We start from the raw sequence: 12,965 nt of genomic DNA, 5'->3' as shown, positions 1-12,965 counted from the left end.
GGCTGCCTCCTCTTAGCCACAGGTAGAATTCCATATTCCCAGTGCCCCTCCATATGGACAGCTCCTCATGCACCTGAGGTTCTGACACCTCACATCATCTCTCTGCAGGGCTGCCTACCACATCCTACTTGGGCTGTTGAAACCCTTACCACATACCTCCTCTACACTCTACTTGGTCTCCAACACCTGTCACCAGGCCACCCCAATAAGGACATCAATTGCCCCTGCTTGCTTTCTGACACCCACTCCAGGCCACCCTCTTTGGGGATGCTCTTTTGCTCAGGCTCCAACTCTCCACATTTGACTATTGCTCCTCATTCTTCACCCTGCTTGGGTTCAGACCCTCTATGCTAACTTTCCCCTGTCCTTCTGCATGGATGCTGTCCTCTGATCAAGACGTGATTCTCACCCAGCCCTCCTTCCTTTAGCATGGATGCCTTGCCCAGACTGCATAGACCCTACACCCAGCATCATGGGTTGGACCATCTTCTACTGACATGACAATTGCAGTGCATCTCTGACACATATACATATGATGCCTGCCCTTCTCTCCCCCAAGAGCTCAGCAATGCTTTTAACATAGATAATAAAGGGCTTGGAGAATCTCTCCAAAATTGCATTTATCAACTTTAATCTAATGTTTATAACTAATTATAACTTTGAATTAATTTATCTGAGCTGAATAAAATCCAGTGAGCTCGCTGATGCCCCCAAAAGTATAAAGCTAGCCTTTCCAAAATTTTGGGAAAATACTTCTATTGTGTGATATCTATGTCCTGTGAACATAGACAACATGAGATACCCACCAAGAGTTTTGCCATTTTGAAGAAGTTCATACTCTGAAAATGTTTTAAGAATTGCATGGCTATGCAACTGACTCATAAAAATAAACCAAGCAAAATGCAAAATTCTGGCTTCTCACTTTATAATCACCATGGATTTTAAGGAAATTCTGGTTTCAATCATGGTAGAATCTGCTCTTTGGACCATGGTTACTGCCTGACAAATGACATTTTTTCCCATTTCCTTTCATTTTTCCATGCACATTATTGAATGTTGATGTAGACTAAGAATATAATGATTCTTTTGTAAGATTTTGAGATTAGAAAACTGATTTACAAAATGTTAACTTTAAAGACAGAATTCATTCTTTTCATACACTCACTGTAAGATTTATTTAGGGCCGGCGCCGCGGCTCAATAGGCTAATCCTCCGCCTAGCGGCACCAGCACACCGGGTTCTAGTCCCGGTCGGGGTGCCGGTTTCTATCCCGATTGCTCCTCTTCCAGTCCAGCTCTCTGCTGTGGCCCGGGAGTTCAGTGGAGGATGACCCAAGTGCTTGGATCCTGCACCCCATGGGAGACCAGGAGAAGTACCTGGCTCCTGCCTTCGGATCAGCACGGTGCGCAGGCTGCAGCGCGCCGGCCGCGGCGGCCATTGGAGGGTGAACCAATGGCAAAGGAAGACCTTTCTCTCTCTCTCTCTCTCTCTCTCTCTCTCTTTCTCTCTCACTGTCCACTCTGCCTGTAAAAAAAAAAAAAAAGATTTATTTAGAAACATGATGTTATTACTTTATGTGCAAGTTGTCCCTACGTCATTCTATTAGTATCTATATTTCACCTTTCAATAATGTTTCCACATTTACATACAAGTAAATTTATTCTTATCAATTAAAAGCATTTTTTTTTTTTTGACAGGCAGAGTGGACAGTGAGAGAGAGAGACAGAGAGAAAGGTCTTCCTTTGCCGTTGGTTCACCCTCCAATGGCCGCCGCGGCTGGCGCGCTGCGGCTGGCGCACCGCGCTGATCCGATGGCAGGAGCCAGGAGCCAGGTGCTTTTCCTGGTCTCCCATGGGGTGCAGGGCCCAAGCACCTGGGCCATCCTCCACTGCACTCCCTGGCCACAGCAGAGGGCTGGCCTGGAAGAGGGGCAACCGGGACAGAATCCGGCGCCCCGACCGGGACTAGAACCCGGTGTGCCGGCGCCGCTAGGCGGAGGATTAGCCTAGTGAGCCACGGCGCCGGCCTTCAATTAAAAGCATTTAAAAATTAAATTTAAAAGAACTATTATATTTAGTCATGCAAATGTATGTATTATCAATTTCTTTACCTTATCCTTTCTTATCAACAGTATGTGTGCATTTAAGGGGAAACCAGTTGGAAAGTGAAAAATACTGATTTGATTGTTTACTCTCATGTAGCTCACAAAAGAAGGTGTCAAGCCTCACTACATTTAATTTTTTCCATTGAAAGTGGTTTTTTTTTTTTTGTAAAATCTGTATGCATTTATTTCCTAAAACTAGTACAACTCTAGCTCTACGTGAAGTTCCATTTAAAATAATTTATTTTAAAATACAACAATGGTCAAGCTAGAATGTAATCTCTGGAGTAGGGACAAGGTAATTTATCTGTCCAACTGTAAGTGGAAAGAAATTTATTACTTTCTGATATTAACCTATATAGATTTTAAGAGCTATTTTTTTTTCCAATAATGTTGAAACTGCAGTAGTTTTAGCAGCATCCAAATTTTTCTTGGATTTATTTTTAAGAAGTCCATTATTTCAAAAAATATAACAATACACTGAACTCAAAGATTTTTCAATATAATGTATGATCTATATTTTAATAAAGGTGACAAAACTCTAGCTGTTCTATAATTTACTGCTTTTGCTAATGAGTTAATCTATCCAGTCTAATTGATTCTATGAAAGGTGATGACTGTGTGTACCATAAGCTTTTAATCTTCTAAGAAATTCTTTTGATCCCTTTTAAAAAAATTTTCCCTTCTTACCTTGAAACAATACACTTTTTCCTATTAACAGATATATGCAATTCAGGATTCATATTATCTTTTCTGCTTGCGTTACAAAATGAAAATGAATGTGCAGCTCACTGAGTGTGGTTTATGAGTTAACAATGCCACAGTTCCTAGTCTTGTCAGTATTCTTAGCTTTGCAAGCATCTCATGTCATATGGGCATCAAGGAATAAATGGCAAATCTCCTAAGTGGTCTGTTTCTAAGCACCACATCAGGTAGAAGGAATAACGCAAAATAACCCCTTTTCCCCCGAGTTTCCCATTCCACTGAAATGCTTCTTTTGGCTGAGTCATAAAAACAGTTTCACCAACATGATCACTGAACATATATTTGTTTCTAATGAATTACCCAGAAATTTTGCCATTCATTTACAAGGCAAAAATGTATAAGCATTTTCACACTTAAAATAGAATAAAATTCAATTGTGCATACAGCTTTCATGATAAAAGGTTTATGTAGCCTATGCAAATCTATGAAAAACAATAATCTGAAACAAATGTCATCCTGTTTTTAAATCTATAAACTGTTCTGTAACAGTTGGTATAAAGCAGATGAAATAGATCATTGTTACAAAATCATATCCTTTATGGATTCTCCTGCCTCTTCTAAAACCTCATTTCTTAAACTCAAATAAACAGATTTTCCATAGGGGAAAAACACCCATCATATGCAATTAAATTCTTGACTGAATCTACACTTATAGTTTGGCATGACAGATTAACTGTTCTCCCCAATGTTACTATAAGTTTCTTAGGGTTTTCAGAGGAAGTAGGTTATATAGGAGCAGGAACTACTTTGTGTGAATGTGTGTGTGTGTAATACACATGTCTAGTTGGTTGAACTGCTGACTTAACTCCATCTTTAGAATACATTGGGGCACAAATGCAGAAATATTGAGTTATGCTAATGAGAATCACTGAGTGAGCTGTTTGACTTTTATTAGATAGGATCATAGGCAGCCAACTCCTAGAGAGAGTATGGCTTTTAAAGCCATAAGATACGCAAAAAATCCTTCCCAAACCACTACACTTTGCAGCTACATTCAACTAAGAGACAGGTTAGACCTGGGGTTTCAGGTTGCCTGGAGGAGAACAGAGGGAAAGGGATTTCTGCTCACAGAGACCCTGAGAGTTGGGACAATGAGAATGCATGTGAGGAACTAACCCACCTGTGAAGGGCTCGTCATAGGGCTGAGATGAAAGGAGGAAAGAGAGGAAATAAAGAGAGCTGAAAAAACGGGAAGGGAGAAAATTTCAACAGCAGACATAGATGATACATGAGAGGAGAAAACAGCATTTGCCAGTTGTCAAAAAGCTGCAAATAGAGAGGTCAGGCTGAGGGGGAAAGGGGTGGAAGGGTATCTCTTTGCCTTACACTAGGAATAATCCAATAATTGCATCTCCCAATTCGGAAATAGAATTTATCAGTAATTTTGTGGCCTAAACCTAATTTGAAAATCAACAGCAAATAGATAAATTAATATTTCAGGCCAAGCCCTGATGCAATATAATCTCCAGGAGTCCTACGGACATGGACTCACAGTTACAGGATTCCAAAATGTGACACCTTCTTGCTGTTCTCACGACCACCCTAATACATCATGCAGTTTAGAATGAATTAACTTTCTCTTCTAGCCCAGCTTTTGAACTTCCCCAATATATGAGAGGGCTCCTAAACACTCACGGAAAATGGAATTAAAAAGATGTTTATTTTGATGCAAAAAAATAAAATTTTGAAATCCATGCACTGTTTTTCTCATAACACACATTTTTCCATGAATTTTTTGAAGACCTCCTTATATATTTTTAGACTATGAATATCTCCTGTTACATTCCATTGCCATTTACATATTTAATATGAGCACAAAGAACCAAAAATAATTAACATCTAAATACTAAATGCTACTGTACAATATCTCCCAACCTGTCCAAATAGTGGCATATAGGAGAAATTCAGCATTCTGATTCAGAGAAATTGTGAGATACATAGAAGGGTGTCATTTTAGTCTAGGAGAAATATAGTTAGAAGTTAGCAAGAGTCTTCAGTGAGACTGTGCATTGAAAAAAAAAAAAAGACCTTCTTATTTGACATATATTTTCTATTTCCCTACTGCTTTTGACAGCCTTTTGCAGGGTGTTTCAAGGAATAATATTTCCAATAACACTCTGGTTTTAAAAAATAAAATTTCATTTTTAAATAATTTTGAGAATTGACATATTAAATCACACTCAAGGTTCTTAGTATATGTGGTCATAATAAAGCTTATGTAATGTTAAGGCAGCTTTCGAAAGTCAGATTAAAATAGTTTCATTTATTTAACTCAAAAAATTCCTGTATTTAACCCTCATATTTTCCTAGAACACTATGTTTCTGCAACATGCAATTTTTAAAAACTTGCATTTTTCCACTTGTTTATCCATTCTTATTTGAGCCCACATCATTTTATTTATCAGAGATTCAAATCAAGTTTTAATATCTGACAAAGTGAAATACTTGGTCATTACTTTTTTCTTTAAAACCTTTTAGCTCCTCCTCATGAATTAATTTTTCTAGATTATTGTTATAATTTTTTTCCAAATTAGAAAAGGAACTATGAGATTTTAAAATCAGAGTTTATCAGTACCTTACGAGGGCAATACTGATATGTTTATTTGACTAAATCTCTTCTCTCAGAAATGATGTCTTCCTTTTTTCTATTAATCATATTTGTAAGAGAAAATCACTTGGTAATTGTTTAAAGTTTTCTTCATATCAAATTATTATTATTCTTGTTACTATTAGTGAGAACTTCAGTTATTTATTTAGTTGAAATAATCTATCCAGCTAATATACTATTTAGATATTTAGAAAAAAAATCTATCCATATTTTCCACACTTATTCTATATCTGCCAATTATCCGAACTACTAGATTTTTTGGACAATTCCCATTGCCCTTCTAGACTAATTTATGTTTTTGAAAATGATGATAATTTTTTTCTTTTGTCACCTCTTGCTGATGTGAACCTTGGGAGGAAGCAGGCTGATGGCTCAAATAGTTGAGGTCCCGCCACTCTAATGAAAGACTTGGATTGAATTTTTTCACCTCCAAGCCCATGTGGGACAGAGAACCAGTAGATGGGAACTCTAATAGATTTTTTATTTTAAAATAATTATACTAATTAATATTCTAATTAACCACCCTACATTCTTGTCTAATCCTAGTTAACCATAGTAGATTGTCCTTAAAAATACCAAGAAATATGATTTATTATTATTCAAGAATTTGTTGTTGTGGCAAGCATTTAGTATAGTGATTAAAAGGCAGGTATGAACACCAACATGCCATATGGAAGTGCCCGCACTCTAGTGCCGGCTTCCTTCTCCTTTAAATTAAAGCTTCCTGCTAACGCGCATCCTGGGAGGCAGCCTGTGATGGCTCAAGTACTTGGGTCCCTGCCACCCACACTAGAGACCTGAGCTGAATTCTCAGCTCCGGGCTTTGGCCTGACACAGCTCTGACTATCGCAGGCATCTGGGGACTGAGCCAGGAGACTGAAGATTTCCGTCTGTATGTCTCTTTCTGTCTCTCCCTCAAATAAATATGTATTTTAAAAGTGTACTTTTTTATGCACCCCTAACAACAACTGCTCTGAGGATTTCTTTGGCAGCGTGATAGAGGGCAGACAGCCCCAGGTAAGTTTTGTAGGAATGTTGTCCATCATTTCATATACTCAGAAATGACTTACTATTTTAACATATGTGAGAAATATGAACTCCTTAGTGATTCCTACAAAGTAATCACAGAAATATATAAATTAGAAATATATAATGAATTTTTATTAGTTAAAAATTGTATTCTATGAATTTTAATGTTAAGAATTCTTTTAGAAATTTATGTTTAAACAGTTTTTGTTAATAGTTCCATTTTTCTGAAAAGATTACAACCTCTTCCCAATCACAGAATCAAAGTCAATAGTATCCTCTGCAAAGGTGATCAAAGATCCAGAAGCACCCATCCTGAGTCACTGGGTCTTTCTGAAGGAACTTAGCTCGCTTTTCCACTATTTTACCCCGATTTATTGAGGTATAATTAATAAGTAAAACTTATAAATACTCAAGATATATAACATGTTTTGACATGAATACATATTTTATAAAATTTCTGTGTGTCGACTTCGATGAAATTCAGCTCCCCATTTAAGTAAATTTACCTAATTTCTTGCATTTGTCAAGAAAAAAATACAATGCAAAACAGGTATTTTTGAAAAAGAAGGAGTTGGCGCCAAGTAAATTTGGAAAACACTGACCTAAAATTTTTTTCTTTTTTCTCTTTACTTATATGAGAGGCAGAAAGAAATGGGGATGGGGCTTCCATCTGCTGGCTTACTGCCCAGATGCCTACAATCACCAGGGATAGACCACACCAATGCCAGGAGCTGGGAACTCAGCCCGGGTCTGTCACGGAGGTGTCAGGAACTCAATTTCTTGCGCCTCCATCCCTGTCTCCCAGATCTCCATTAGCAGATCTGGAGAAGCTCTAAGTAGGCATCAAGCTCAGAAACTCCAACAAGGGGTGTGGGCCTCCTAGCAGGCATTATAACTGCGAGGCCAAATGCCTTCCCCTCAATACATTTCAATACATTTATTTACTGCAGAATTTCTCAGAACCCTACAGAAGAGAGGCCACTGCACTCTCAACAAGAGAACATACGGGAAGCAGTTGGTGACTCCCAAACTCATTTACTTTGAAACCATTTTGCCCTGAGCATGTTGCAGACGAACACACTTTGAGGAATGTTAATTTATGTCATGCCCACCATCAACAAATAGGGAGGTGGGTACATACAGACACATGGGTAATTATATAGCAACTTCTGAAACATTGCTATAATTTTCCCATGAGTTCTATCAATATTTTAAAACTAATCATACATTGTATAGATTTATACTTCTCTGCAGTAAGAGGTTCCTGATTGAATTTCCTTATTCTCCATGGCTGTGAGATCTATAAGGGGCCCCTTTGGTCGGTCAGCACATTTTCCTCAGAGTTCAATAGAAGCAGAGTGTTTCCCCTTTGACTCTTTACCCTGGTCAATATTTTCCCTTTGGCATTACTTGAATATTTTCTTTTTAGAAAGGGTTAGAAGTGCTGTTGACTGTCACTTAGGAAAGAAATTCTGAATGAAGACTAACTAAAATAAACCATGACATATCAGAATTGAGGATTCCTCAAAAGGCATGACCTACGTGAAGAAAAGCAGACACATTTCTTACATAAACATGCACTGCCTATGGAAGTACAGAACCATTCTTAGATGAAGATTTTTCAGTGCTTAACCAATGATACACTGAGGATGGAGGTTAGATACTTTCATTTTTGGAAGACTGGGATTTGACTCACTGGTAGACACGCACACAGGTACATATAAATTCACACAGATGCGCACACACCCCTCAACTTTACTTAGGCAATGCAAGGAAAAGACATCATTGTGCTCAGATGCTGCCTACAAAAATCTGATTTTTTTGCTTTGTAATCCTCCTCCTCTGTCCCTATATTGTAGTAAGATCACTTTAGTATTGCACGTGGAATGCAGCTTATTTAATCTGCTTTCATACTATGGTATGCATCAACTAGGAAAGGTCAGCTGCTCAGTGTATCTGAGTGGCTTCTATGCAGCCAGGGTTTATAGATCTCATTAGACCAATCAACTGAAAGCACGCAGGGCTCAGAATGAGGAGCCTGCTACTATTCAGAGGGAAAACAGCCACCAAGTCTTACATATCCTCACGTGGTGCTGTTGCTCACCAAGAAAAATGGACAGAACTTGGTATTGTTCCTAGTGCGGCCACACATCCAACATTTCTGAAAGAACAACGTATAGATGAAATCGCAAGAATAAAACATGCAGGGCTTCCTGTGACCCACATGTACTCATTCGGGATAGGAACGACTTTGGTATCTGATGAAAGCCCCATCCATGCCATAGGCACAAGTCTTGGATGCAACCTTTGCGCGCCTCTGCTCTGCAGGCATCCTGGTCGTCAGCATCCAGGCAGGACTAACACAGGCTGTAGTAACACAGCTACTCTGAAAGTACACCCTACAAAAAACCTCAGCTCTCATTATCCCTGCCCCCAAATGCCAAACTGCCAGGAACAGCCTGTCGGAACAGAACAACCCAGTCCTGCAGTCCTTGCATTCTTCTTTTTTTTTTTTTTTTTTAACTTTTATTTAATGAATATACGTTTCCAAAGTACGAATAATGGATTACTATGGCTTCCCCCCCATACCGTCCCTCCCACCCACAACCCTCCCCTTTCCCACTCCCTCTCCCCTTCCATTCACATCAAGATTCATTTTCGATTATCTTAATATACAGAAGATCAGCTTAGTATACATTAAGTAAGGATTTCAACAGTTCTTGCATTCTTCTTGACAACAACAACAACAACCTACAAAAAGCAACAACAGCAAGCTCGAGCCCAATCACCAACCATGATCTTCTGTTTTCTTATTGCCTTTTTTTTTTTTTAAAGATTTATTTATTTTATTTGAAAGTCAGAGTTACACAGAGAGAGGAGAAGCGGGGTGGGGGTGGGGCTTCCATCCGATGGTTCACTCCCCAATTGGCCGCAACAGCCGGAGCTGTGCCGTTCCGAAGCCAGGAGCCAGGAGCCTCCTCCGGGTTTCCCACGTGGGTGCAGGGGCCCAAGGACTTGGGCTATCCTCCACTGCCTTCTTGGGCCACGGCAGAGAGCTAGGCAGGAAGTGGAGCAGCTAGGTCTCAAACCAGCGCCCATATGGGATGCCGGCACTTCAGGCCAGGGCGTTAACCCACTGTGCCACAGTGCTGGCCCCTGTTTTCTTGATTTCTACCAAAGCAATTTCCTACAACCTCTCCTGACCACAAAACACAAAGTGAATTGTCCAAGTGATCCTAACTAGAAGCACTGCACTGGCAGGAGGAGTGATTCCAGCCTCCCTGAATGGTTCGTACAGCAAGCTTTAAGGGGAACATTGATATCAGAGAAAGGGACAGGGGTCCTGTGTGGCCAGAGATATCCTTAGGCATCAGGATATGGCCATCTGCCTTTGAGACTGGCTCTAACGGGAACACTGCTAAGTGTGGTACATTTCAAGGGACAGAGCAGTCTACATTTTAAGAGGCAAAGAGCCAATTAAGACAGTTTGTGTGGAATCTGAACCTCCCTAGTACACTTCACTCACAGACCTCTGGCCCTAGCTCCTGGAATCTGTTGCTGACCCTGGGTGGGAAGGCAGCACAGCCGCCTGACTCCAGCAGAGGTTCATCCTCATCCACCTGCCCCACCTGCCCCTTTCTGCATACCCTGCACTGCGGTCTACTAACTCCACTCTCCCCTTGCTGGGCACCCTCAACACACACCCTTGTCCACTCGACTCCAGTCCTCTTCGTGGGTCGGAGCTGAGGCCCAGCAGCTGGAGCACCAATTGGGATCTCAAGACAATCTGACACGGCTGAAAAGAGAGGCTTTCTTAGCACCTTTGGTTGAGATGAAGAAATTACTGGAAGCCTGAAGCAGCTGCCAGGGGGAAGGAAATCCCATGTCACACAGCTGATAAAAAAGGGAGGTGACATGATTCTCCGGTCCGTCAATTGACTGCTGGTTGCTCCCCTTGTCCCTTGTGACTCCTCTCTACCGTGGCACTTCTTCCTGCTTTCATGAATTCAACTAACATGACCAGGCACCTGTGACATGTATCATACATACATACATGTCATATACATACATGACAACACTTTTGCACTAAAATAAATATTTAATTCTAGCTTCCATGAAATTTTTAATTCTTTATTTCCGTGACACACACACACTCCCAGTATCTGCAGCTGTATATAGTGCCCCGTACGCATGAACTAAGTCTTGGCTGAGGGGAACAATCCCAGTTTTCTGCTTACAGTTGCCTAAGGCAGAGTGGCTTTATGTCATGCTTGAGAACAGGAGTTGCAGATCGCAGCCAGCAAACAGAAATAGGGCCTTTCTGGGTTCTATTGCTACTCCGGCAGGGGTGGAGGGAGGGGATTAGCTCTTCGGTCAGAAACGGCAAAGGCGAGTTTCTGCCAGGAGCTGTGCTCAGAAAGCTCCCAGCGGGCCAGAAGGCGGGAGCCGGCGGGAGCGGGCAGCGGGGGCGCCTCCGGCCTGTCACTCAGCAAGGCCGATGTAAGCTCCCTGGTAGCCCTCCTGCCCCTGGGGATAAAGGTGCCGCGTCTTGGTGGCTACACCAGGGAGCAGGGCGCCGTGCCCTGGGCTCTCGCACCCAGATCTCTCTGGTCGCTGCGCGGTCCAGGGCGCCGGCTGTCGCGGGCATGTGCACACACTACTCTCCTCTGAAGCTCGCGTTTCCTTCGGGGCTGAGGATAGCAGCGTGGGTGGGGATTCAAGTGGGAAAAAGAAAGGCAAGGCGGTAGTAGGAGATAATGAAGCCACTCAATGGATTTCCAGAACTGCAATTTTTCCACTGAGACAAAAGAAACAATGAAAGATTGATGGTGACTGTTTTAAGTTTAGTAAACTGAAACTAGAATAAGGCTTAAGTAAAGGAGAATTCCTTCTCTAAATCAAGTTCTAGTTGCTCAAAACCCCAGGGTAAATCACAGTACAAAAGAAATTATGCTGGGGCCAACACTGTGGCTTGGAAGGCTAAGCCTCCAATTGCAGTGTCGACATTCCATATGGGCAGCCAGTTGGAGTCCTGGCTGCTCCTCTTCCAGGACAACTGGAAAACACTGACCTATGGCCTGGGAAAACGGTGGAAAATGGCCCAAGTACTTGGGTCCTGTATCTGTGTGGGAGACCAGGAAGAAGCTCCTGGCTCCTGGCTTCTGGCTTCAAATCGGCTCAGCGCCAGCTGTTGTGGCCATCTGGGGAGTGAACCAGCACTCTCTCTGTCTCTCTCTCTCTCTGTCTCTATCTCTCTCTGTAACTCTACATCTCTATAAAGAAATAAAAATAATTTGAAGAAATTATGCTGACCACATATTATCTATCTGTATTTCTGATAGATTTTAAATAAGTACTACACTAATAAAAATTCATAAATGGGATTAAATATCTTCCAGTGATCTCAACTAACTTCAATTAAGCTGCCCCATATGCCTGGGTTGTGCCTGCTCTCAGGAAAGGCCCATGGGCAAGTCCATATGCAGCTCTTTTTTATCATTCATTCATTTGAAAGGCAGAGTGACATAGAGAGGGATAAAGAGGAAAGATCTTCCATCTACTGGCTCACTCGCCAAATGGAGTGGATTGAGCCAGGTCAAAACCAGGAGCCAGCAACTCCATCTGGGTCTCTCACATGGGTGACTGGGGTCTAAGCACTTGAGCCATCTTCCCCTGCTTTCCTAGGTGCATTAGCAGGGAGCTGGACTGGAAGTGGAGCAACCAGAGCTCCAACTTGTACTCATGTATGGATGCCAGCATCCCGAGCAGTGGCTTAACTCACTGTGCCACACTATCAGCCCCATATGCAGCTCTTATACCTTAAAATGTACACTAGGGGGACTGGAGATTGCTGCAATAGGCAAAATATCTCTTGGGATGCCCTCATTCCACATTAGAGTGCCTGAGTTCAAGTGTTGGCTCCACTTCCATTCCAACTTCCTGTTAATGTGCACCCTGGGAGGCAGCAGGTGGTAGATCAAGTACTCAGGTGCCTGCCACCCACGTGGTGGACTGGATTGAGTTTCAGCCTCCTGGTCTTAGCCTGGTCCAGCCCTGGCTAAATACAGTTATTTAGGGGTGAACTGGCAGACAAAAGATTTTTCTCTCTCTCTCTCTCTCTCTCCCCCTCTCTGCTTTTCAAGTTTGTTCATGAAGACAAGGAGAGACATACTCACACCTAGAGCTCACTTCGCAGGATGGCAATAATCCTGGTTATCTGAAGGAAAGGTCAATAGTACAAATGCTGCGGAGGCCTGGAAGCCAACTTGAAAAGGCCTCGTCACCAAGAGTCCCCTTCCTGAGACAATAACACAGACACTGGTGCCTACTTAAGAGAATGCATCACCCATGTAGAAACGACAGAAGACCTGTCATTTTCAACACTGACTGCCTCATATTCTATATGTTCCTGTGGACCATATCCCTACCTGGGAATAATCAAAGTCTTCCACTTCTCAGCTT

This window comes from Oryctolagus cuniculus, chromosome 8, assembly GCF_051225735.1.
Source record: "Oryctolagus cuniculus isolate XC-2025 breed Fujian yellow rabbit chromosome 8, ASM5122573v1, whole genome shotgun sequence".
Lineage (NCBI taxonomy): Eukaryota > Metazoa > Chordata > Mammalia > Lagomorpha > Leporidae > Oryctolagus > Oryctolagus cuniculus.
This window is presented reverse-complemented; position numbering follows the sequence as displayed.